This window comes from Prionailurus viverrinus, chromosome B2 (assembly GCF_022837055.1).
Source record: "Prionailurus viverrinus isolate Anna chromosome B2, UM_Priviv_1.0, whole genome shotgun sequence".
Classification (NCBI taxonomy): Eukaryota; Metazoa; Chordata; class Mammalia; order Carnivora; family Felidae; genus Prionailurus; species Prionailurus viverrinus.
Genome location: NC_062565.1, coordinates 37,604,751 through 37,629,589, shown reverse-complemented (window position 1 = coordinate 37,629,589; position 24,839 = coordinate 37,604,751).

The following is a 24,839-nucleotide window of genomic DNA, read 5'->3' as shown; positions in this document are numbered from 1 at the left end:
CTCACAGGGAAGCTGTCATCCAAGGCCCAGGAAGCTCCTAGAGAAGTCCCTCCAGAAGCTGAATATGTGCATAGATAACCAGGCTCTGATTCAGTGCACCTGGGTTTGGCCCGAGACTCTGCATTTCTGAGAGGCTCCCACGTCATGGTGCTGTCCATGGATTACCCTTTGAGTGGCAAGGCCCAAGGGGCCTCAGATTCCCTCTAGGGGTCCATCTGCCCATCTGTCCACTGTCCTGCTCTGTCTCTGCATGGGGCTGCAGAGTCTGGATCCTTAGTCCAGGGAGGCAGGTCCTTTGTCCTCTCAGCCTCCCAGGACAGCATTCAAGATCAAAGCCCAGTCTGTTTACCTCATAGGTGCCACACCGCAGACCAGGCGACCGCGGCCAGCGTGCCCCATCCCTGCCGCCAGCTACTACCTCCTTCCCTCTCCAGGCCCGTTCTCCTCCATTTTGACACTGGCAGCCGCTGCAACGCCCTGAGACCAGAGCCGCCCCTTTAAAACACAAAGGCTGTGTCTATGTTTGTGTCTGTGTGTATACGCATGTGTGTATTTAGGAAGGTTATATCAGAAAAGTGCGTTGCCTGGCCCACAGGTGTCCCCTGGCTGTATGGTGTGTGTGTGTGTGTGTGTGTTTGTGTGTGTGTGCGCCTGTCCTGTCTACCCATGGATCCTTTGGTGTGACTGGCCGGGCCTGTGACCCTAGGGCAGTGGTTTGAGTGTGTGTGGCACGGGGAGGGGAAGGCAGGAAGGAAGGGCTGAGGCCCCAGCGGCTCCATCCCTGGACCTCCCCTTTCACTTTCACCAAATAAACATCTTATTTGTTCACCAGACAGCAGCCCTAAGGCTTATACTCTACCTCTTGCCCGCCCCCTCCCCCCCCACCAGGGCTCAGGACTGGCTAGACCTGCACAGGAAGTCCACTGGCTGGACCATAATCCAGTGTGGGAGATGCCAGGGCGGGGAGGCGCCATGCCAGGCCTGTCGATGGGACCAGGCAGCGCCGAGGCCAGAGGTACCTGCATCACACCGTGGCTCAGAATACAGCCTTCTCACCTCGCCACTCTCACCTCCCTGGCGCCACCCAAGAGCACAATAGGGCCACTCATCTGTGAAATCTGTTTGCCCAGGAGGAGTTCCCCGAGGCAGCCAGGAAGGCTCTGGGATGCCCTGTAAAATGGATTGCAAGCTCCCATCTTCTTTGCCAGGGTCTGCTATTGACCAGGTGGAGGGCAGGGGACCCAGCAGCCTCGCAATCCAAATCCCCCCTGCAGAGGCGTCTGGTGAAGATAAAGGCAGCTTTGAAAGAGAGTGAGCTCCCTGTCACTGGAGATGTGACCTCCTGTGAGATGGGCGGTCTTCCCAGTTCGGGCCCTGCAGTTAGAGATGTCGATTCTTCATTTTTTGGCCTCCAGCCTGATCGAACTGCAAGGAAGACAACTGGTCCTGAGTGTACAGAGTCCTAGGAAGGCTGACTCCACCGATTCTCTGCATCCCCAGATCACTCTGACTTCCTTTCCCCCATCTCTCATTCAGACAGTGTTACTTCTGGGGCACAGACTCTGTGTTCTATGTTTATAAATGAATTGCAGTGGTCCTTTTCTCAGAAAGTGACTAAGGTCATGCAAGTGACAGAAAGGTGTTTTCTTAAAAAAAATTTTTTTTAAACATTTATTTATTTTTGAGAGACAGAAAGAGACAGAGCATGAGCAGGGGAAGGGGAAAGAGAGAGAGAGAGATACAGAATCCAAAGCAGGCTCCAAGCTCTGAGCTGTCAGCACAGAGCCCCACGCGGGACTCAAACCCACAAACTGTGAGATCATGACCTGAATTGAAGTCAGACGCTTACTTGACTGAACCACCCAGGTGCCCCAAGAAAGGTGTTTTCTAAACATTATTGGAACTGAACCCCATATAGGGCCCCTTCCTTCCCACCTCTTGGCCCTCCCCAGCATAGAGCCCCAAATGAGGGCAATGGAACACATCCCCGGAAGATGCCAAGGCCTTCTCTCTCCTCTGTGGGCTCTGGAAGTCAAGACAGGTGTGTGTGATGAAAAGATGCTCAACATGACTCATCGTCAGGGAAATATAAATCAAAACCACAATGAGGTACCACCTCACACCTATCAGAATGACTAAAATCAACAGCACAAGAAACAACAGATGTTGGCGAGGATGCACAGAAAGGGGAACCCTCTTGCACTGCCGGTGGGAATGCAAACTGGTGCAGCCACTCTGGAGAACAGTATAGAAGTTCCTCAAAAGGTTAAAAATAGAACTACCCTACGACCCAGCAATTGCACTAATAGGTATTTATCCAAAGGATACAAAAAATGATGCTTCGAAGGGGCATATGCACCCCCCAATGTTTATAGCAGCACTATCAACAGTAGCCAAAGTATGAAAAGAGCCCAAATGTCCATTGACTGATGAATGGATAAAGAATGTGTGGTATGTATATGCAATGAAATATCACTAGGCAATCAAAAAGAATGAAATCTTGCCATTTGCAACAACATGGATAGAACTAGACTGTATTATGCTAAGCAAAATAAGTCAATCAGAGAAAGTTAAATACCATATGATTTCACTCATAGGTGGAATTTAAGAAACAAAACAGATGAGCATAAGGGAAGGGAAGGAAAAATAAAATAAGATAAAAACAGAAAGGGAGGCAAACCACAAGAAACTCTTAAATATAGAGAACGAACTGAGGGTTGCTGGAGGGGAGGAGGGTGCGGGATGGGCTAAATGGATGATGGGCATTAAGGAGAGCAGTTGTTGGGAGGAGCGCTGGGTGATGCATGTAAGTGATGAATCACTGATTTCTACTCCTGAAACCAAGACTACACGGTATGTTAACTAACTTATAGACAGGTATGTGTGTGCGTGTGTATAGCGGGGATTCCACTTTCTTGGCCTGGCCTCATGGGGAGCTTGGACCGCTAGTGGTCAGCTCCACCTCTCCCATCCCAACCTGCCCCTGTGATGTCTTCAGTCACTGCACATGCTCCCTGTCCTTCCAGGTTCTGCTTCTCTAGCAGCCAGACCGTGTAACAGGCCAGATGGAGGAAACATGTCCGAGACGGCGAGGCTCACACCTCATTCCAGTGACCACAGAAGATACCTCTACTGGAGACAGAAGTCATGCTCAGAGCCTCAGGGGCATTCAAAGCCCCTGAGTTCAGGTGACCTCTGGAGCCTCACCCCTAGCAGCCTGACCTCGAGACTTTCCCTAACTTACCACTAGAACCTGGGTCTCCTTAGTTCTTGGAGTTGGGGCTGTGTTTTGGCATCTACTGAGATTTGGTCTTGAGTGTTTTTAAAACTTCTTATGAATGTCTGCATGTGGGTGTGTGCACGTGTGGGTTTCTGCATGTGCACACACGTGGCGAAGGGAAAGATGCAGAGAGACAGAAATAGAGGCAAGACAATGGCAGGGAGACAGAGGATATCCTATCAGAGACCTTTAGAGATCAGAAAGTGCTTCTCTCCCCTCAGACTGTCTCTTCCCTCATCAGGACGTGTCTCCCCACTTCGGATAGAAGCCATGTCTCCTCTCAGATTGGAACTTCTGAGGACAGGACCATGTCTCCTCCTTAGACAGGGGCTCCCTGAGGACAGGGCTGCGTCTTCCCTCAGACCGTTCGTTGCTCCCTGCTCCCTGCGGCAGGCTATGTCTCCCTCTCAGACTAGGACTCCCTGAGAGCAGGACTGTGTCTCCCCTCAGAATGGGGGTCCCTGGGGTAGGACTGCTTCTTTCCCTTCAGACAAGGTCTCCCGGAGAAGCTGATCTACCTGGGAATGAAGAAGCACAAGTACTCTGTGTGCGTAGCATGAGTTGTGTGACTGGTATACTTATGTCTTCAGAAGTTTCTGTAGAAACACTCAGGAAAGGTACTCTGTTTCTGCACTCGTGTTTAGGGAGGTCAGCCTGGATGTCCTCATCACAGAGATGACTTGGATGGACTTTAAGACCTGGAACATCCCCACAGGGCTGCCTGACCCCTGCCCAGTGAGTCCTGCCCCTCCCTCCTATTCCTTCTCTTTTCCCCTCTCCCTGCTGTGGGGCATGGAGGCTTGAGTCTGAGATCTGTGGGCATGGCAGTCCCTGACGCAGCGGTCCTTCTCAGGAAGTGCCAGTAAACTCGACTCATGGACGCCAGTGATGGGCCTCGGGCAGCCTGCTCCGGACTCAGCTCAGCAGGGCCTCTGGCTTCCTGCCTTCCGCCTGGCCACCCGCATGAATGGCCCTTCCAGTGTTCATCCTTTGGCCCTGTGTGGATCCAGAAGGGCAGGCCTCTTCTTGTCTGCCATGATGCCTCTTTGGAGGAGGAAAAAGACGGATCCAGGGACTAGGAAAGGTATGGAAGAGATGGATGAGGGGTACTAGGAAAACAGGACAAATCATGAGGGTGGCATACATGTGCAGCAACTACAAAATTGGTTAAGGTAGGGGTGAGCTTTTTTTTAAGTTTACTTATTTTGAGAGAGAGAGAGAGAGAAAGAGAGAGAGAGAGAACAAGTTGGAGAGGGACACAGAGAGAGAGAATCCCAAGCAGGCTCCTCACTGCCGGCACAGTGCCCAGTGCGGGGCTCAAACTCATGAACTGTGAGATCATGACTTGAGCTGAAATCAAGAATCAGAGGCTCAACTGACTGAGCCACCCAGGCACCCCTATGGGTGAGCTTTTAATCCTCTATCCTGACGTTTGTTTGTTTGTTTGTTTGTTTTTCAACTAGGCTTCACGCCCAGCACAGGGCTTGAACTCACAACCCTGAGATCAAGACCTGAGCTGAAATCAAGAGTCGAACACTTAACCGACTGAGCCACCAAGGCATCCCGTCTTGCCGTTTTTGCTTGGCCACAGAACAAACAGAACTCCCACTAGAATGTAAGCTTCTTGAAGGCTGGGATCTTTGTTTTCTTCACTGTTGTTTTGTTCACTATGCCTGGTACATAGTAGGTGCTCAATTAATATTTGTCCAGCGAGTGACAGATTCTTAACTAGTATGGTTTCATGGACCTCTAGACTGTTCTATCATGTTCCTGACAGTTACAGGGGTTTCCTCTGCTCTACCCTTAGCCCACTCATACACCCCATACGCCCTTCTCCGGGAGCTGCTTGGGGTGGGCCTGGTGGCCAGGAGACCTGGGGTTCAGGGTTGACTCTGCTCTTCTTGAGGTGTGTGTTTCAGCAAGTCTCTCTGTCCTTGGGTCTCAGTGTTTCCAACAAAAGGAGGATGGATTAGCTGAGAGATTTGCAAAGGCTTCTTCTCTGCCCCATCAATCACGCAGCCCTTTCTTCAAAAGAAATCCTAAGAAAATGTCCAAAATACAAAATAGCAGATACCAGAAGGTCCCAAAAGGGAGTGGCTAGACTCTAGTCCACTCCCTCCCACTCTCCCTTCCCCTCAGAGTCCCTGGAGCAGCTCTAGGGATCCAATAAGACCTGTTGAGCCCAGTGTGAGACCCCCTGGAGGGGCTGCTTTCTCAGAATTGTAAGATCCTGAGGAAGGGGAGAGAAGCGGGGAGCACACAGGGATGGAGCCGACCCTCTCTGCCCACAGCGCCCCGGGAGCAGCAGAGGAGGTAGCTGATGTGGACTTCACCCTAACGGAGTCCCCATGGAGGCCCGGGGGGAGGGGCTCCAAAGATTCTGAGTTGGGGCTTAAAGTGTGTGTTTGTGGTGGGAGATGGGGTACTCCTCCGGCACCAAAGCCAGCCGCAGCTCAGGAAACTCTGGAAAGATCACTCCAGTCCAAATTATGTAACCTGAAAGCCGATGAGTCTCTCCGCGGAAGAAGGGGGTCTGGGAAGGGTCCCGGCAGCGGGAGCTCTGAACTTCCGGGGAAGCAGAGCCCCTCCCCACTTCTGCAGACCTCAGGCTCCCACCAGCCGGCGTTCATCACGTGGGCGCTACTGCCCCCTTGTGGTCACTCTGACCACAATGCCAAGGCTTCTGTCCCTCTGGGATGCTCCAGTGCCTGGGGAGGAAGACCTCCCAAGAGCCAGACTTTCTGGCTGGGGTCAGGACTGGGAAACTCAGGTGACGCTGCCTCTGGCTTCCCTTTCTCTCTCTTAGGCCAAGACTCCCAGGACAGCAACCACCAGAAACTGAAGCCATGTGGTGTGGTGGGCCCAGCTCTGGGCTGAAGTCTGGACACGCTGCTGCCTTCAACATGCTGTGTGTCCTGGATAAGTCTGATAACCACTCTGAACCTCCACATCCTTATTATAAAATGGAACTAACCATTTCCGCCCTGCCGGCCTCACGACCTGTGTGGGGGCTTGTGAAACACCCTTTGCATAAAGAAAGCCCAGCGTCCCAAACAGGAGTCACTGTCAAGAGGGGAGCAGGAAGGAGAAGCCTGGAGAAGGCAGTACCGGGGAGTTTGCAGGAGACTATGTGAAACATCAAGCAGGAAGGAGGAACTCTGGGCAACCGCAGAGTCAGGCCCCAGGATTCCTCGCCCCTTGCCTTGAAAAAACTCTGCTCTCTCCAGAACTTCTTACCCCCTGCATTTCCCCACCAGGAGCTGCGGCCTGTCCCTCCAGGCCTCCCCTGTTGAGCCTCACGCTGACCCCATGGCAGGACACCGTAATGGGACATCAGAGCCCTCACGTTTGCCGCACACTTGACGCCCAGGGACCATTGCCTTTATTCTCCCCAGCCCTGAAGAGCCCAGAGCAGGGGCCGCCCTTCCTCCAGTTTCCAGCAACAGGCTCATTTCCACCCAAGACCTCACCTTTAACACATGGATTTCTAGCAAGTCCCTTTCACCGCAATCTAGGCTTTTCTATCAGTCACCTTCAAACTCCTCCAGCCTCCATCTGTTACCCAGTCACAAAGCCACTTGCACATTTTTAGGTATTTGTTACAGCAGCCCCTCAGACTCCCCCGGGAGCTAGGAGAGAGGCGTGGATAGATGGGTTCTGCCTCTCTGCCCTCAGAAGGAACCAACCCCACCAACTCCTTATCTCGAACTTCTGGCCTCCAGAACTGAGACAATATGTGTCCTTGTTTTCAGCCAGCCGCGTGGTGGTCACCGTGTTCCGGAAGCCCTTGCAAACTAACACACACCACCTCGTCCTCCTTCAGCAACTTGCTCTGCTCCTGTACCCCCCGACAGCCCCTCTTCTTCGGTCCCTCCAGCCAGCCGCATTTTCCTAAATGAGATTCTCAGTGCCCTTGTGCTTCCACGTGTTGGGTCCCCCTCACTCTGGCGACAACAATCGTTAATAGCTCACATTTCCAGCCCTGATCAGGTGCCGGGCTTGGGGTCAGATGCTTTCACTTGCTTTCTCTCATTGAGTCCTCACGTGACGGAAGTGCCCACGTTATCCCAGTTTCCCAGACGAAAGTGAGGTTCAGAGAGGCTAAGTAACTTGCCAAAGTCACACAGCTGGAATACACCCGCAGGTTCCTGTTGGTTGAAAGTCTGCTCCTAACTGCCTGTGCCCTCCAACCTCCCACACCGCCCTCTCTGAGAGTCACTATTTCTACCACCGGCTGCACATTTCTGCCTAGACAGCCTGAAGTCTCCTCAAGTTCAGAGTGTCTGCAACAAGCTTGATGGTGTCACTCCCTTCATCCCCCTAACCCCCTCCACCCCTCACACACAGCAGCTTCTCCTGCCACTTCCTGTAATGGCCTCACGGTCACCTGGGCTGGACACCTGGCTTCCCTTCAGCTGTGCTCCCTTCAGAGTTTGGAAGAGACTGGGACCCACTTCTCCTATTTGAGATCACGGTATTTTTTTTTTTAATTAAAAAATTTTTATCAATTTTTAAAAATTTAAATACAGTAGTATTCACTATTTTTGGTGTGCAGTTTTCTGAATTTTAACACATGCCTAAATTACGGGTTTTTTATTGAGGTATAATCGACACACATTATATGTGTTTCAGGTGTACAATATAGTGATTCAGTATTTGATATATTGCAAAAGGATCACCACCACATAGTTACAAAATTTTTTCTTGGGATGAGAACTTTTAAGATCTACTCTCTTAGTAACTTACAAATACGCAATACAATATAATTAGCTCTAGTCACCATGCTGTCTATTACATCCCCAGGGCTTATTCTATGACTGGAAGTTTGTGCCATTTGAGCCCCTTTTATTCATTTTGCCCACCCCCACCCCTACCTCTGGCAACCACCAATTTGTTCTCTGTACCTGTGAGCCCCCCCCTTTTAAATTTGTTTCCTTGTTTGTTTTAGATCCCACACATAAGTAAGATGACACATTATTTTTCTTCTATATCTAACTTATCTCACTCGGCATAATGCCCTCAAAGTCCATTCATGTTGTCACAAATGGCAAGACTTCTTTCTTTTCTATGGCTGAATAATATGCCATTTATATATACATTCAATTATATATATCATATATATATTCCATATATATATTCCATTGATTTTATCCATTCATCCACTGATGGACAATTAGATTGTTCCCATATCTTGGCTTTTTAAATAATGCTGCAGTGAACATGGGGGTGCACATATCTTTTCAAATTAGTGTTTTCACTTCCTTCAGAAAATACCCAGAAATAGAATGGCTGGATCATAAGGTAGTTCTATTTTTAATTTTTGAAGAACACCCATACTGTTTTGCATAGTGACTGCACCAATTTACATTCCCACCAACAAAGGTTCCCTTTTCTCCGCATCTTTGCCAACTCTTGTTATTTCTTGTCTTTTTGATCATAACTTTCTAACAGGTGAGGTGATATCTCACTGTGGTTTTAATTTGCATTTCCCTGATTAGTGATGCTGAGCACTTTCACATGTACCTGTTGGCCATCTGTCCATGTCTTTTTTAGAATAATGTTTATTCAGATACTCTGCTCATATTTTAATCAGATTATTTGTTTTTATGTTATTGACTTGTATGAGTTCATTGTATATTTTAACACTAAGTCCTTATCAGAGATAAGATTTGCAAATATCTTCTCCCATTCGGTAGGTTGCCTTTTCATTTTGTTGAAGGTTTCCTTTGCTGTGCAGAAGCATTTTAGTTTGATGTAGTCCCTTTTGTTTATTTTTGCTTTTGTTTCCTTTGTTTTTTATGTCAACTCCAAAAAATTGTCACTGGATGTCAAGGAGTTCACTGCCTATGTTTTCTTCTAGGAGTTTTATGGTTTCAGATCAAGTTTTTAATCCATTTCGAGTTAATTTTTGTACATGGTATAAGGTCCAGTTTCAGTCCTTTGCATGTAGCTGTCCAGTTTTCCCAGCACCATTTATTAAAGATATTGTCCTTTCCCCACTGTATACTCATGGCTCCTTTGTTGTAAATTAATTGGCCATTTATGTTTGAGTTTATTTCTGGGCCCTCTATTCTTTTCCATCAATCTGTGGCTCTGTTTTTATGCCAATACTAGTTTGATCACTATAGCTTTTTAATATAGTTGGAAATCAGGGTGTGTGATGCCTCCAGCTTTGTTCTTTCTTAAGATTGCTTTGGGTATTTTTGTGTGTGGTTTCGTGCAAATTTTAGGATTGCTTGTTCTATTTCTGTGAAAAACTGCCACTGCAATTTTGATAGAGATTGCATTATAGCTGTAGATTGCAGGGGGTAGTATGAACACTTTAACAATATTAATTTTTCCAATCAATGAACGTGGAATATCTTTCCCTTTATTTGTGTCTTCTTTAATTTATTTCATTAATGTCTTAGAATTTTCAGTGCACAGGCCTTTCGCCATCTCGGTTCAATTTCTTTCTAGGTATTTTATTCTTTCTGATGCAACTGTCAATGGGATTGTTTTCTTAACTTCTCTTTCTGATAGTTCGTCATTAATGTATATAAGTGATCTTTGTATATTGATTTTGTATTCTTTAACTTTACTGAATTCACTTATTCTAACAGTCTCTTGGTGGAGTTTTCTATACATAATATGTCTTTGGCATAACAACAGTTTTACCTCTTCCCAACTGATTTGAATGCCTTTTATTTCTTTTTCTTGCCTAATTACTGTGGCTAGGACTTTCAAAATTATGTTGTTTTCTTTCTGATCTTAGAGGAAATGTTTTCATACTGTCAAGTATGTTATTTGTGAGCTTGTCATATATGGACTTTATTATGTTGAGGCACATTCCCTCTATACCCACTTTGTTGGGAGTTTTTTATCATAGATGCTGAATTGCATCAAATGCCTTTTCTGCATTTATTGAGATGATCATATTAATGTCTACATTCTTTTTTTTAAGTTTATGTATTTATTTTGAGAGAGACAGAGACAGCTTGAGTGGGGAAAGGACAGAGAGAGAGGGTGAGAGAGAGACAGAATCCCAAGCAGGCTCTGCACCTACCTGTGCAGAACACAATGAGGGGCTTGAACTCATGAAACCATGAGATCATGACCTGAGCCAAAACCAAGAGTCGGACCCTTAACCAACCGAGCCACCCAGGTGCCCCAGTGTCCACATTCTTGTAACCACCACCACCACATATACAAAACAATTTCAACATAAGGAATGTTAATCTCTGAAAATCATTGATCTGTTTTCTGTCCTGTATTAGTTTCTCATGGCAGCTATGACAAGTTCCCATAAACTTGGTGCCTTAGAATAATGGAGATTTATTCTCTCACAGTTCTGGAGGACAGATGTCCAAAATAAGTATCACTGGATTCAAATCAAGGTGTAGGCAGAGCTCCAGTCCTTCTGGAGACTCCAGGAGAGAATCTGCTCTTTGCACCTTCAAGCTTCTGCTGGCTGACAGCATTCTTTGGGTGTGGCCACATTAACCCAACCTTCAAGGCCAGCATCCTCAAAATTCCCTCTCTGTTCCACCTTCGTATGACCTTTTCCTGTGAGAAAACTCTTTCTGCATCCCTCTTGTAAGGACACTTATGAGTGCATTTGGAGCCCACTTGGATAATTCAGGGTTATCACCCCATCTCGAGAATCTTAAATTAATCACACCTGCAAAACACTTTTTTTTTTTTTTTTTTTTTTTGCTAGAGGAATTAATATCTGAAGGTCCCAGGAAATAAGTTGTGGATACTTTTTTTTGGTGTGAGGGCGGGGGGATAGCTTAGTCTACCACGGGTCCCTATCACCTTTTTGGAAAGTCATATAAATGAAATCATGTAATACTTGAGACTCGTTTCTAAAACTGATCACAGTGTATTTGAGACCTGTTTAATTTGTTGCATTCATCAATTGTTTATTCTTTCTTGTTGATGAGTAGTATTTCTTTGCATGGATGTATCACAAGTTATTTATCCGTTTACTAGTTGAAGAATATTTGGATTATTTTCGATTTGGGTAATTATGAATTTGTGCTGCTATAAACATTCGTGCACAGGCTTTGTATGAATATAAGTTTTCATTTCTCTAGGGTAAATACCAGGAGTAGAATAAGTAGGTTGTGTGGTAAGTGTATGCATAACTGTGAGACACCGACAAACCATTTTCCAGAGTCACTGTACCACTTGGCATTCCCATCGCAATGCAGAAGACTTCCAGTTGCCCCATATCCTTGCCAGCACTTGGTATTCTCAGTATTTTTAAAAATAGCCATTTTAATAGTTATAAAATGACATTTCATTGTGATTTTAATTTTGTGTTTCTTTTAAAAAAATTTTTTAAAGGTTTATTTATTTTTTGAGAGAGAGAGAAAGATGGAGTTCAAGTGGAGAAGCCACAGAGAGAGAGAGGGAGACACAGAATCTGAAACAGCCTCCAGGCTCTGAGCTGTCAGCACAGAGCCCGATGCGGGGCTCGAACTCACTGATCAGAAGACCATGACCTGAGCCAAAGTCAGACGCTTAACCGACTGAGCCACCCAAGTGCCCCCATTTTTGGGTTTCTTTAATGACAGAGAATGTTGAACATCTTTTCATGTGTGTGTTTGCTATCTCTATATCTTCTTTTGGTGAAGTATCTGCTCAAATTTTTTGTCTTTTTTTAAAAAAATTAGGTTCTTGTTGTTAAGTGTTGAGTGTTCTTTATATATTATAGATATATTTGTCAGATATATGATTGGCAAATACTTCTCCCATCCTATGACTTGAATTTACATTCTCTTTTCTGTGTCCTTAGCAGAGCAAAAGTTCTAAAGTTTAACAAAGTTAAATTTATTTTCTTTTTCTTTTATGAATCATTATTTTGGCGTCATATCTAAGAACTCTTTGCCAAACTCAAGGTCACAAAGGTTTTATAATGTTTTCTTATAAGAATTGTATTGCCTTACATTTTATATTTGGATCCATGGTTCACGTAGGTCAATTTTTTGCATCTGGTGTGAAGTAGGTTGAGGTTGAGGTTTAATATATGGAGATCCAGTTGTCCCAGGACCAACTGTTGAAAACACGCACTGAATTGCCTAAGCACCTTTGTCAAAACTCAGTTGATCATATTTGTGTGAGTCTGTTCCTGGGCTCTATTTTTCTCCACTGAACTGTATGCCTGTTCTTTCCCTAATACCACATTGTCCTGATTACTGTAGTGTATAGTATGTTTTAAGATCAGGTAGTGCAAATACTTCAATTTTGATTTCCTATTTCAAAATTATTTTGAGTATTCAAGTTTCTTTACCTTTCCATATAATTTTTGGGCTCAGCCTGTCTTAAATCTGCAAATAATCTTGTTTGTGTGCGTCTTTGTAATTGTATATTCAAATCCATTCGGCGATAACACCGAGAGTTTATATTTGATTCTCTTTTGAATAATTGTGGCCTCAAATCTAGCACATCATTCCCCTTTAGGTGCCAGGTCACTCTTTTTGGCCATCCCACATGCAGTCACCAGGTTCCATTAATTCCTTCTTCCATTAACTGTCTCACTTCAGTGCACCCTTCCCTGTCACCATCAAGGGTGTCACAGAGGCGGGCTCAGTCCCTTAAGATCTCACCCCTGAATGTGTGTAGTGGATTCCCACCGGTCCTTTCTTAGCCCATACTGCTCTTCCTGCATCTGGCTGAAATCCTCCTCACTTGTAACTCTTCACCGGCTCCCCTGTGCCTACTGCACTAAGCCTAGATTCCTTAGGTTATTCCTTAGGTTAACATTCAAGGTCTGCTCCTTGCCCACCCCCGTCTTCTGTCTTCCTCCATGCTTGTGACACCTTCTCCCTGGTCACGTTTGGAGGCATCACCTTCTCCTGTGAGGACCTTGACGTTTCCTACCCAGGTGTCTTTGCCCTTGCCATTTCTTCTGCCCAGTATACCCCCTTCCCTACAACTCCTGTCTTATTGTTTATACCCTGCTGAGATATTCAAGCAATGTTACTTGTTGGGCATTTTACTAAATATGCCCTGGCAGATGGAAACACATCCCTGTCCTGCAGGACATGACTGGCACACACGTAGCTGAAAGTCTAGGTAATTTATGCTAAATTCCAGATCACAAGAACTTGGGAATTCAGACAAAACAAATACTTTGAACAATAATCAGAGAAAGTTTCCTTCAAGGCCTAATGCAAACTCAACTTCCTTATAGATGCCCACCTACCTACCAACAGCCTAAAGAATGTTTGTGTGTGTGTGTGTGTGTGTGTGCACATGTGTATGTGTTAGAAGTGTGGGCCAGGGGCATTTAAGAACAATGCCTCTAGTTTATGAAGAGAGCTTAGTGAGCTCTTTGGTGACTAGTAATACTTCTTCATCTGTATAATAGTTAGCTAGTTTAATAAATAATTCTTGTTGCATTATTCAGAGAAAAGAGGCTACATCATCTCAGAGTTCAGGAAATTCACAGGGGAGAAAATACCAGGTATAGCTCACATAGATTTTGTGAAATTAAAGGGCAAGGTATGTATGTACTATTTGACTCTGAAAGGGAAAATGGTTGAAAGAATTTCAGGAATGAAAATCTAGCCCCATGATGGCTAACTATTGCTGCAGGAAGTAAAAAGCATGGATTGTAAAGATACCAATGTATCTTCTTTATCTTTGTACCCCTGATACCTAAACCAGCTGTAGGTTGTTGGTAGGCAAGTATTTGGCTCTCTGTATTTGTCTTTCAGTTACTGAACAAGAACGAAAAAACACTGATTTGATTTTGGGACCCAGATATATGCACAGGCAGGCTTACTTGGAAGAAAAGCCATATGGCTGCAGCACCGCCACCTTGTGGCAGCATTGATAAATTGTAGGCTAAACTTCCAAGAAGATACACCTTTTTGAATGGTTAGTGTTCCTTAGTAAAGACTGTGCTAGCACATCCCTGCCAATGTCTCCCTTTTTCCCCAAGGTCTCAGCTAGCAGGGTCCTCATTAATGCTTCTAAGGTAGGTGATTTCCAAGTTGCTCCCTCATAATGCAATCAAGGCCTTCAAACACTCTTTAAAATGCAAAAAGGACAGCATTAGGTGTTATCATTTAAGTTTCTAGGGTCCTCTCCAAAATGACTTCCATTCCAGGCTCTAAAGCAGGTGTGTTTTTTTATTAAAAAAATTTTTTGTTACTTGAAAGACAGAGGGGGGGATGGGGAGAGGGGCAGAGGAGACACAGAGAATCTTAAGCAGACTCCATACTCAGTCCAGAGCCCGATGTAGGGCTCCATCTCACAACCCTGGGATCATGACCTGAGCTGTATTTAGCAGTCAGATGCTCACCGACTGAGCCATCCAGGCACCCCTAAAACAAGTGTTTTAAACTTGGGATCCAAGGATGGACTTATGTATGAATTCTTTGAAACTGTTTATCAAAGCGTGTGAGCATATGCATATGTGCATCTTTTCTGAGGTGGCGGTCCCTATCCTTTGACCAGATTTTCAAAAAGCATCCGTGACTCTGAAAAGTTATAAAATCCCTGCTCTGGGGTGACACAGGTCACACTGACTCTTAAAAGGAAGACAGGGACTTTTGTTTAAATAAACGAGAGAAACAGAAGACATTACTGAACTTCTGAACATAATGAAAGATTTGATCTCTCCTCCTCTTTTCTCCTCTCTGCTCTTGACTTGCCCTCTTCCCAGACCCCATCCCTCCCCCCACCTTCATGTCTCCCTATTTCCCACCCCCCCCCCACCATGGGGAGTAAGGAGGGAAATCAAACTTCACTTGCAGTTGAATGACCATCTGTCCTTCCAAAGGTTTATGAAGGAAAGGAAGAATTTTATAGCCTCCTGGGGAGATAGATTAATCCAAATTAGCTTGAGGCAAAGGAATCAGGCTATTCAAGATAACACCATTTTAAAAAACAGCCCTCTTATTTGTCTCCAGATCAGGTGCCTGGGTCCTGCATAGGAAGTTGATAAATGACTTAGTTATGTTTTCCGTTTGGGGCAAGGGCCTGCTTTTATCTCTGTGATTGCTTCTTTATTTGGCAACTCACAAACTTATCTGTTTTCCCTAATATAATTGCCTGGCCCCTCTCCACAGCTTAAAGTAATGTCAGCAGGGCTATCTTTCCATTTTCCTCTGGAGTTTAATATTGTTTAAGCAAACGAATTGGACTCTATTTCACTTTGCTTATTTTCCTGTACCAGACCCAGTGATCGGTTATTTGGATTTTGCTTATTTTGTTCCTTCACCAAATTTCACTTGTGAAGTTCCCAAGTATATTGGTATTGCCCCTTCCCCCGCTCCCTTATTTCCTTCTGTAAACATTTCTCTTCCTCCCCTACTGGGATAGGCACAGGTCTAGATGAGGCAGAATTTATGGGAGTAAATAAGGCTCAGGACCTGTCTTCAGGGATAAACTTTGCATTTCCGTAGCCAGAGCTACGGAAATCATGAAGATGGTTCACTGGACAAGGGTGCCCTGCCCAAGAGCCAGCAAGAGCTGAAAATCCAGCTGCCTCTCTGCTTGTCAAGCCATGCACCCTGGAGCAGAGCTGTGTCACCAGGAAGAAGGGATCCCTTTTCTTACTTGCAAAAGGGCATCCTGTGGGCTAGAAGTAGTCCTTCCTCTAATAGATAGTTGTTTTTTACTAGAATGAAGGGACGTTAACATAGGGACATCCAATCAGAAGTCTTGAAACCCAGAACCTCCTCCTCTCTGAGCCTCAGTTTCTTCATCTGTATAATGAGGGTGTTGGATTCAAAGATCTGTGGGGAGATCTTCACTTCCGACTCAATGCTTGTCATATTTAACTGAAATGATTCCATTCACCCATCTATTCATTCCATCCCTTTCAAGAATATGGGCATCCAGGGGGAGGAATGGGGTTAGGCCATTGTAGGAAAGCGATGAGACCTGATGAGCCCTTTTCAAGTAAAGTGTACTCTCAGGATCTCTGAGGACACATTTCTGCCTTTGACAAAGATCCTTTCCCTCCCATCTGAGAGTCAAGGTATTTACATGTCCCACTCCAGAGAGCAGCCATCATGTCATTATAGATGCAATCAATACCATCAGTGCCCGCAGCCAGCCATGCAGAGCAGAGAGGCTGGAGCATGCGTGGGCTGAGCCACCCTCTACCTTGACATAAAATATTATCATGGCTGTAAAGACTAATGAACTTCTCCCTCCCAGCCCCTGATCCCATGAGAGGTGGTGGGTGTTTTTACAATCAAAACACCAACAGCCCAAATGAGAGGCAACAAATAATTATAAATACTGGATTAAATTGACCTTGGGTGTCTGGGGAGGGCACAGAGCCATAAGCAAGCATTAAAGCATGGAGGGTGTAGGTGGCAGGCTGATGTAGGAAGTGAGAGATGGCTCTGCCGTGGCAGTCATTCTTCCAGAAGCCCCATCCTGGGCACTAGAGCAGGCAGGCCAGGAGTTTTCTATTCTGTCGGGACCATTTGCTTTCATCTGCCTGATTTACTTTTTCTTTTAAATGTTTATTTTACTTTTAAGAAGGCATGCAGCAGGGGAGGGGCAGAGAAAGAGGGGGATAGAGGATCCAAAGCAGTCTCCATGCTGACAGCAGGGGCTTGATGCAGGGCTTCAACTCACAAACTGAGATCATGACCTGAGCCCAAGCCCCCAGTTGGATGCTTAAGTGACTGAGCCACCCAGGCACCCTGATTTATTTTCTCTTTTATTTTTTTTAATGTTTATTTATTTTTGAGAGAGAGAGAGCCACAGTGCAAGTTGGGGAGGGGCAGAGAGAGAGAGGGGGACACAGAATCTGAAGCAGGCTCCAGGCTCCAAGCTGTTAGCACAGAGCCCGATGCGAGGCTTGAACTCACGAATGGTGAGATCATGACCTGAGCTGAAGTCAGATGCTTAACTGACTGAGCCACCCAGGTGCCCCTTTTTCCCTTTTAAACCCAGCCCTCTGCCAAAGAGGATTTGCAATGGCTACCAATAAAGACACCTAAAAGTGAATTTAAAATGGGCCGGGAAACTTCAAAGCTTCACTGTAGGGAATCATTCATTCATTCATTCATGGATCTACCTGCTGAAATAGCAATTCACTATGTCACACCAGCCCTGTGCTGGATACACAGCTTGATTCACGTGTTCCTTGTCATTTAGGAATTTATATTCTTGAGGCTTGCATTGTCTACTAGGAAACTGGGGGTGGGGGGCACTAGGCACCCTGGTATAGAGACGCAGGATGGGCTAAAAGAGAACAACCTGGCTTTTAGTCCCTACCTCACTGCTTCGGACATAGGTGACCTCAGGGCCTTAATTTCCTCAAATATAAAATGGGTGGTGGGACCAGGTCAGTGGGCATTTGATTCTCTAGGGAACTTGTTAAAGCTGAAGATTCCTGAGATTCCCAGAGATTCTGCTTTCAAATGTCTGCAAAGGAGGCTGAAGTCCCTACTTTAATAGTCCCCTGACCCCCACCCCTAGAGGGATTCTGATGTTGGGGTCTCTGGATATACTTTGAAAAACTCTGGGCCAAATACTCTAAATAAAGGATATTTGCTGGAAAAAAAAAGTCAATAGTTCACTGGTAGGCAGAGGTGATCAGATGGGAAAATGAAGGAGCCAAGAGGGCTCAGAGAAGGGTGATTTCAATGTGTGGGGTAGACCAGGATCTGAGGGCCCCTTAGAGGAGCTGACAAACTACCCCTTATAAGATGTGTGAGGCTTGGCTGTGGCCTTTCTTCATCTTCTATGGTTAGGATGGGGCCAGTTTGTTGGAATTTGGAAAAGAAAAAGTACTTAAATACATTACATTTTCATAACATTTAAAAACATTTATCAGCGCACCTGGGTGGCTCAATCGGTTAAGTGTCTAACTTCAACTCAGGTCATGATCTCATAGTTTGTGAGTTCAAGCCCCACGTCGGGCTCTGTGCTGACAGCGTGAAGCCTGGAGCCTGCTTCAGATTCTGTGTGTGTGTGTGTGTCTCTCTCTCTGCCCCTCCCCTGCTCATGCTCTGTCTCTCTTAAAAATAAATAAACATTAAAAATATAAAATAAAAAAATGAAATAAAAACATTTATCAAGTACCCAAACTTTAGGAACTAAAACTAAAACAGATAGGTAGCAGGATAATACTTAAGAGGTGATCTTTATTTGAATAAGTACAATTTTTTTTCCCAACTACAAAACTCAGGGATGACTTTCTTGGCCAGGCTAAGGCACAAAGGAAAGGAACTTTTAAAATGGAAAACACAAGTCCAGTACTCAAAGCAAATGCATATTTCATTCTGAAATATTAAATGTTCCAAAAATTCCTTTCACTGGCTCAGGCTGAAAGGCCAAGAGAAGCCTCTGGATTTTCCTGTGTGTGACACTGAAGGCAAGTGTGTGCATGGGGCAGTGCATATGCTAAAATGTGGGGGCCACCCTTGGATGGCAGTGAGGGTGGGAGTGGTTAAATGGGAACCAGAAGGAAGGTATAATTTTACACTGAGAAACTAAGGACCTAGAAGGTGGATATCTGTGAAGTACTTGAAGGACCTTTATTCCTGGTGACAGTCTAGGAACTTGGTCTCCTGGTCTGGAAGGGCTCTGACAAGGAAAATGGGTGGAGGCCCCTAAGGTAAGTTGGCCACAGGTTAGGAGGTGGTCCAATCACGCAGGGTGGTGGCATCCTCTTACTGGCAAGATCATGCTACTACTCCTAGTACTCCTAGGACATCATGCTATTTGACATAGCATCAAACATGTCATCCATCACGGTTAAGGAAAGAGGCTGCTAGAGCTGGGTAGAGGCTGGTTGACAGCCACACGTTCCCTTCTAGATCCAGATCTTGAAGATCTTCCCCCAGGAAGCAAATCATGGTTTGGGGGGTAAGAGTCAGGGCTGTCTCTGTGGGCATGCAGCTTAGACAGGCCCCATGTTTGGTTCAACGTTCTGCTGTTGCCATTTTGAAATTCCTAATAATTTTCTCTGTGAACTTGTGTTTTAGCTTCATGAGCACAGAATTCCGGGGGACCCACAATGTGTGGGAGTTGAGTGAGGCAAGGTAGAAAGCAAGGACAAGTTAAGCAGCAATTTAGGACTAAGCAGAGCTGCTGACAGCCCGGAGAGTCCACACTTTCCATTAGAACCAGAACCTGCTTTGAACACAGAAAGAAGGCCGTGATGTTCTAAGAAACATGAATGACTAAAGAACTCTGTCATATCTGCATTCGCCAATCACCTGATGCCCAAAATGGTAGCACAGAAGGTGAAGGCAAAGACATGGTGAAAACAGCTCCCTTTCCTTCAGTCCTTCCTCCTTGGTCAGCCAAAGGTAGAGGGTAGGTAGAATGCACATGAATCAAGAAGTGAAGTTTAAAAGTTTAGTTTTGTGCAGTGTTTCCACTATTCTGGTAAGAACTAAACACATATACATGTATAAGCTACAAAATGAGAACTGTATAATTCTGGTGACTCTGCATATGACATAAAGTCTCTTTTATCTACTCTTGGGTTCGGCTCAGGTCAAGATCTTGTGGTTCATGAGATCAAGCACTGCACTGGGCTCTGCACTGTCAGTGCAGAGCCCACTTGGGATTCTCCCTCTCTCCCTCTCTCTCTGTTGCTCACCCGCTTGTGCTCTCTCACTCTCAAAATAAATAAACTTTAAAAATTAAATGCCAGAGGACAATATAAAGATGAATGGTAAAATTCATGCTTAATGAAAAAAGTCTAAAGTTTCGTTACTTACATTGATGTTAAATAACAAGTGAAAAACACCATGCCACGTCAAGAGACCCCAGGAAAAAAGAAAGAGCATGTGTTTTAGTACCTTTAATGGTATTTTCCCATTGCCAAATGCTTTTTGATCAAGGGACCTGAAATTTCATTTTGCATGAAGCCAGCCAATTATGTAGTTGGCCCTGGGTAGAGGACAGCTCCAGTTCTGGAAGAAGCTGAGAGGATCTCTCTGTAGGAGGATTTGATGATCACGTCTTCCTGGAGTTACAGCCACAAGTGTTTGAGGCCCTGGTGTCTCGGTTTTACTTGTATTCGTTTCTGTCCCCAGCTGGCAGCCTGCCTTTCCCTCCAGCAAGAGCTCTTTCTGCAGCACCTGCTGTCACTGACTTTCTGATCCCAAAGAGCAATTTAGGCTTTATTACATCTCATCCCCTCCTCCCCCCTCCCTTTCTCCTAATTCATCCTCCTGCTCCTAAGTTCTCTGCTTATAAGCTTTTACTTCCTCTGCAGCAAAGAGCACCTGCTCTCCATCTTCCCACCCATGCTCCCGCAGAGTCAATGCCTCTCCACCTGCCAGGTCATTAAGAACTTGGGCTTTGGCTGCGAGGCTGTGCATCTATTTTCCAGGAGAGCTTTGATGGAATGCTGTGCCCTAGAGTCAGGGTCCAATTTCTCTGTGCCTATCTGACATCTCGTCACTCAGTTTAGACTGGAAATGGACTCTCCTTTTTCAACCATTCTTCATTTTGTCTCAGACGGAGACCTGTCTACCGCCTGTCTCCTTGGACCATGTATCTTCTCACCCAGGTCACTGGGTGTTTCAGCATTCCAGTGCAATTATTCAGAATGGGAGTTTCATGCTCTTGGTGCAATAGAGCTTCTTGTAGGACTTTCTGAGATTTCTGATAATATTTGATTCATTTACTGAGCTCAGTATTTCATTCATTCTAATCTTCTCCAGAATAGTTCCACGCCAACCCCAAGCCTGAGATTTTCTTTTCTGGAACTGAATAGCACACAGACATCATCTTCACTTTACTTAGCTTATCTTTATTACAGATTCTTTAGCTCTCTGGAAGTTTTTATAAAATCGCTTGTAAAATTGTGTGACCTTTCCTCAGAGTGCCAGCTTTCCAGTGAATTCTTCATATTCTGCTCTTCCTCAGTTCTCCAAGCAGCCAGCACATTTCCTGTGCATCTGAATAATTTCTTCAAGTCATCTGATTATATCTTTGAGCCCAGATACTTCCTTAGGGAGATGTTTTTTTTTAGGTCTTGATTTTCCTAAAAGATAATCTTTGCTGTTTTGATATTCTGTTTTAAATTTTTTTAAGTTTTATTTATTTATTCTGAGAGAGAGCGAGACAGAGTGAGCAGGAAATGGGGCAGAAAGAGAGGGAGAGAGAATTCCAAGCAGGGTCAGCACTGACACGGAGCTTAGACCCACGAACCCTGAGACCATGAGCTGAGCCACAACCAAGAGTTGGACATTCAACCAACTGAGCCACCCAAGAGCCACTGATATTCTGTTTTTAACTGGAAACTTTTTACTTTGGAAATTTCACACCTACAGAAAGGTCAAGAGATTAGTATGATGAACATCCCATATACTCCTCAATTAGTGAACAAGATTCACTAATTGTTAACATTTTGTCATATTTTCTTTTTATGTATGATGTATACGGTTTTTTGCTGAATAATCTGGAAGCAAATCATAATACAACCCCCCATCTCTAAATATTTCACCATAAATCTCCTATAAATAAGAACATTTTCCTACTATAATGCCATATTCACATGTCAGAAAATTAACAGTAATTCCAGAATCTAAAATATGACCTATAAGAAAATTTCCTTATTTGTACCAAAAATGAATGGGACAACTTTTCAACCATTTTTAAAAATTTTGCCAAGATAATTAAATTTTTTTTTTATTTGAGAGAGAGTTCATGAGCAGGGGAGAGAGAGAATCCCAAGCAGGCTCCACACTCTGTACAGAACCCAATGCAGTACTCAATCCCATGACCCTGGGATCATAACATGAACCAAAATCAAGTGTCGGACACTCAGCCAACTGAGTGGCCCAGGTGCCCCAGCCAAGATAATATTAAACTACTATGCAACCTGTTATTTGATCACTTGATACCTTTTACTCTTTATAGAAAGGAGTGTTTCCCCCCAAAAGAAGTGGGCAAACACCACTCTCAAGGAGCAGTAAAAGTCCCATGTTCCAAAGGCATGTGATAAAAACCCAGCCTGGTGTCAACTCCTCAGGCAGAGTGGCCCGTAGTATCACGGCATATCAACTTAGGAACTCATCATTTCCACTGCCTGCATTTATTCTTGGCCATATTTTGAGGCACTGATGCTTCCAAGTTCACATACAATTAAGTTCCCAGACTCTGCTAACATATTTAAATCCTTTTCAGTCATTTCCATTCTAACAATGGACTCCTCTCTCCCAAGCAATGCTTGCTCTCTTGTTATAATTCCTTGTTATCTTCCATTCTGAGTGTTATTTGGGTTAAAGTTGGTCCTCCAGTAATTTCTTCGGGAACAGTTCGTAAGAACAATCTTTCCTAAATTCTTGCATGTTCACAAAATGCTTATTACTATCTTTTAAATAAAAATTTATATGATTTTAAAGGGAATTTTAAAGTAAACATTTTAGGTTGCACTTTCTTTCCTTGAAGGATTGTTAGGATTTGTTCTACTGACTTCTCATGATGGGCGTTGACTTAGAGACACCTGAAGTCAGCAAGTCACTAATGTTGTTTTTTTTATCTGACTGCCCCAAAGGGTCTTTATCTCTGAAGTTTAGTAATTTCACTAGAATAGATCGTGATAATAAGAATACTTGTTATTTATTTTTTTTCTGGAACCAGCTATCCCTTTTAATAGCTAAATTCAAGTCTTCCTTGGTTTCTGGGAAGTTTTGATTAATTGTATGTATCTTTAAATATTTGTTCTAGTCCTGATTTCTGGGTTTTTTTTTCCCCCTCCAGAGCTGCCATTTATTTATATATTTTTTAGTATATTGTATTTACTTGGCTTTTCTTGTCCTTTCCTTCATTTTGGGGGTTGTATTTTTCTTCTGGGGTAATTATATACAAGAAGCGACACAAGTTTAAGTGTACGATTTGATACATTTTAACATCTATATATACCTGAGAAACCACTGCCACAAAGAGTGAACATATTTATCACCCCTCAAATTTCCCAGTACCTTTTATAATCCCTCCTCGTGTCCTTTACCACCCTGTCCCCATTTGTGTGCACCAATGGTCTGCTTTCTGTCACTTTAGGTTACTTTTGTTTTCTAAAATTTTATATAAATGGTATCATACAGTATATATTCTTTTTTGGTCTGGATTCTTAGTATAATTATTGAGATTCATCCATGTTGTTAGATATATCAGTAGAAGTGGGGAGGGCAGACATCCTTGCCTGGTCTTTTTTTTTTTTTTTTTTTTTTTTGAGAGGGAGAACAGGGGAAGGGCAGAGGGAGAGAGAAAGACAGAATGTGTGAGTGAACAGAGGAGGGGCAGAGGGAGAGAGACAGAGACAGAAAGAAAGAGAGAGAGAGAGACAATCCTGCAGATTCCATGGCCAGCATGGAGCCAGGCATGGGACTCAATCCCATGACCCTGGGATCATGACCTGAGCCGAAATCAAGAGTCGGATGCTCCACTACAGAGCCACCCAGGCACCCTTTTCCTTGCCTGATCTTAAGTGAGAATTTTTTCTCTAATTCTTAGATGGTTCATTCTCTATCCTCCCCAACCTCCTCCCTTGGCCTCCTCAGGTGGTTTCCTCACGTTGCATGCCCTTATCAGAATTCAGCTGAAGACTCAGGAGGGCTTTCAGTACATTTCTGGAGTGTGTGCATGCTCTCTCTCTCTCTGAAGCTTCCTTCTGTCTCATGTTCTTCTCTGAAAACTAGCTGCCTTAGCATCTCGAGCCTTCCAGCTTCTACCAAACTGAATGATCACAGGTTCTGATTAGGTTTTTCCTCTCTGTGCCATGACCTAAAAAACTCTCAGTGGTAACCTGGGGCAGACTTGTAGGGCTCACCTCATGTATTCCCCATCACTCGGAAATCAATGAATACCACCAAATTATATCCAATATTTTGAACATCTTCACTGCAGATATTTTGTTTGCTCTTTCTCTTCAGGCAGAGAGTAATTCTAGCCCTTGTTATCCCATCTTGTTCCGAAGCAGAAGCCATTGTCGCACAGACCTTTGATGGCTAAACTGAGTGAGGAGCGTTTCTTCTCCATCTGGTACTTGCAGGAGTTCATCCAGGAAGTTAGGTTCCAAATCAGCAGGAATTCTCCTTATAATCTGGGGATGGAAGTTTGGTCTTTCCTTCTCTTCAGACAGTAGGTACAGACAGCCAGTGGGCTGATACTAAAGAAAACCTCTTCTCTCCCCTACTGTAACACTGAGAGTTTCTTCTCTTTTCTTCCTCAGGACCAAGCTAGATGCAAGCAAGCACCGATTCCTGGTGATAGGAATCCTTGCTCTTCTAAGCAAAGGATTGATGTTCTATCACGTCAGGTGTGCCCCTCACCTCACATGAGTGTACTATGCAAACCTTGGACATCTGTAGCCTCTGCATTCTCTCCTGTTCCCTCCCTTGCTCCTGATCTACATCTTTGGACACTCTTCCAACCTATTAGAGTTTGACTTTCTTATAGTTTTAACAAAGATAGAGTTTGAAATTCCATTTCTTGTTCTTTTTGTTCCTTTTAGATGATTTCTAGGAGAACAGAGACACATCTACTTGAGTCTCTCATCTTCCAAATGGAAGTCAGGGACCACTTAGTTATGGCTGTTTTGCATCCATTTTTTTTTTTTTTTGCATCTTCA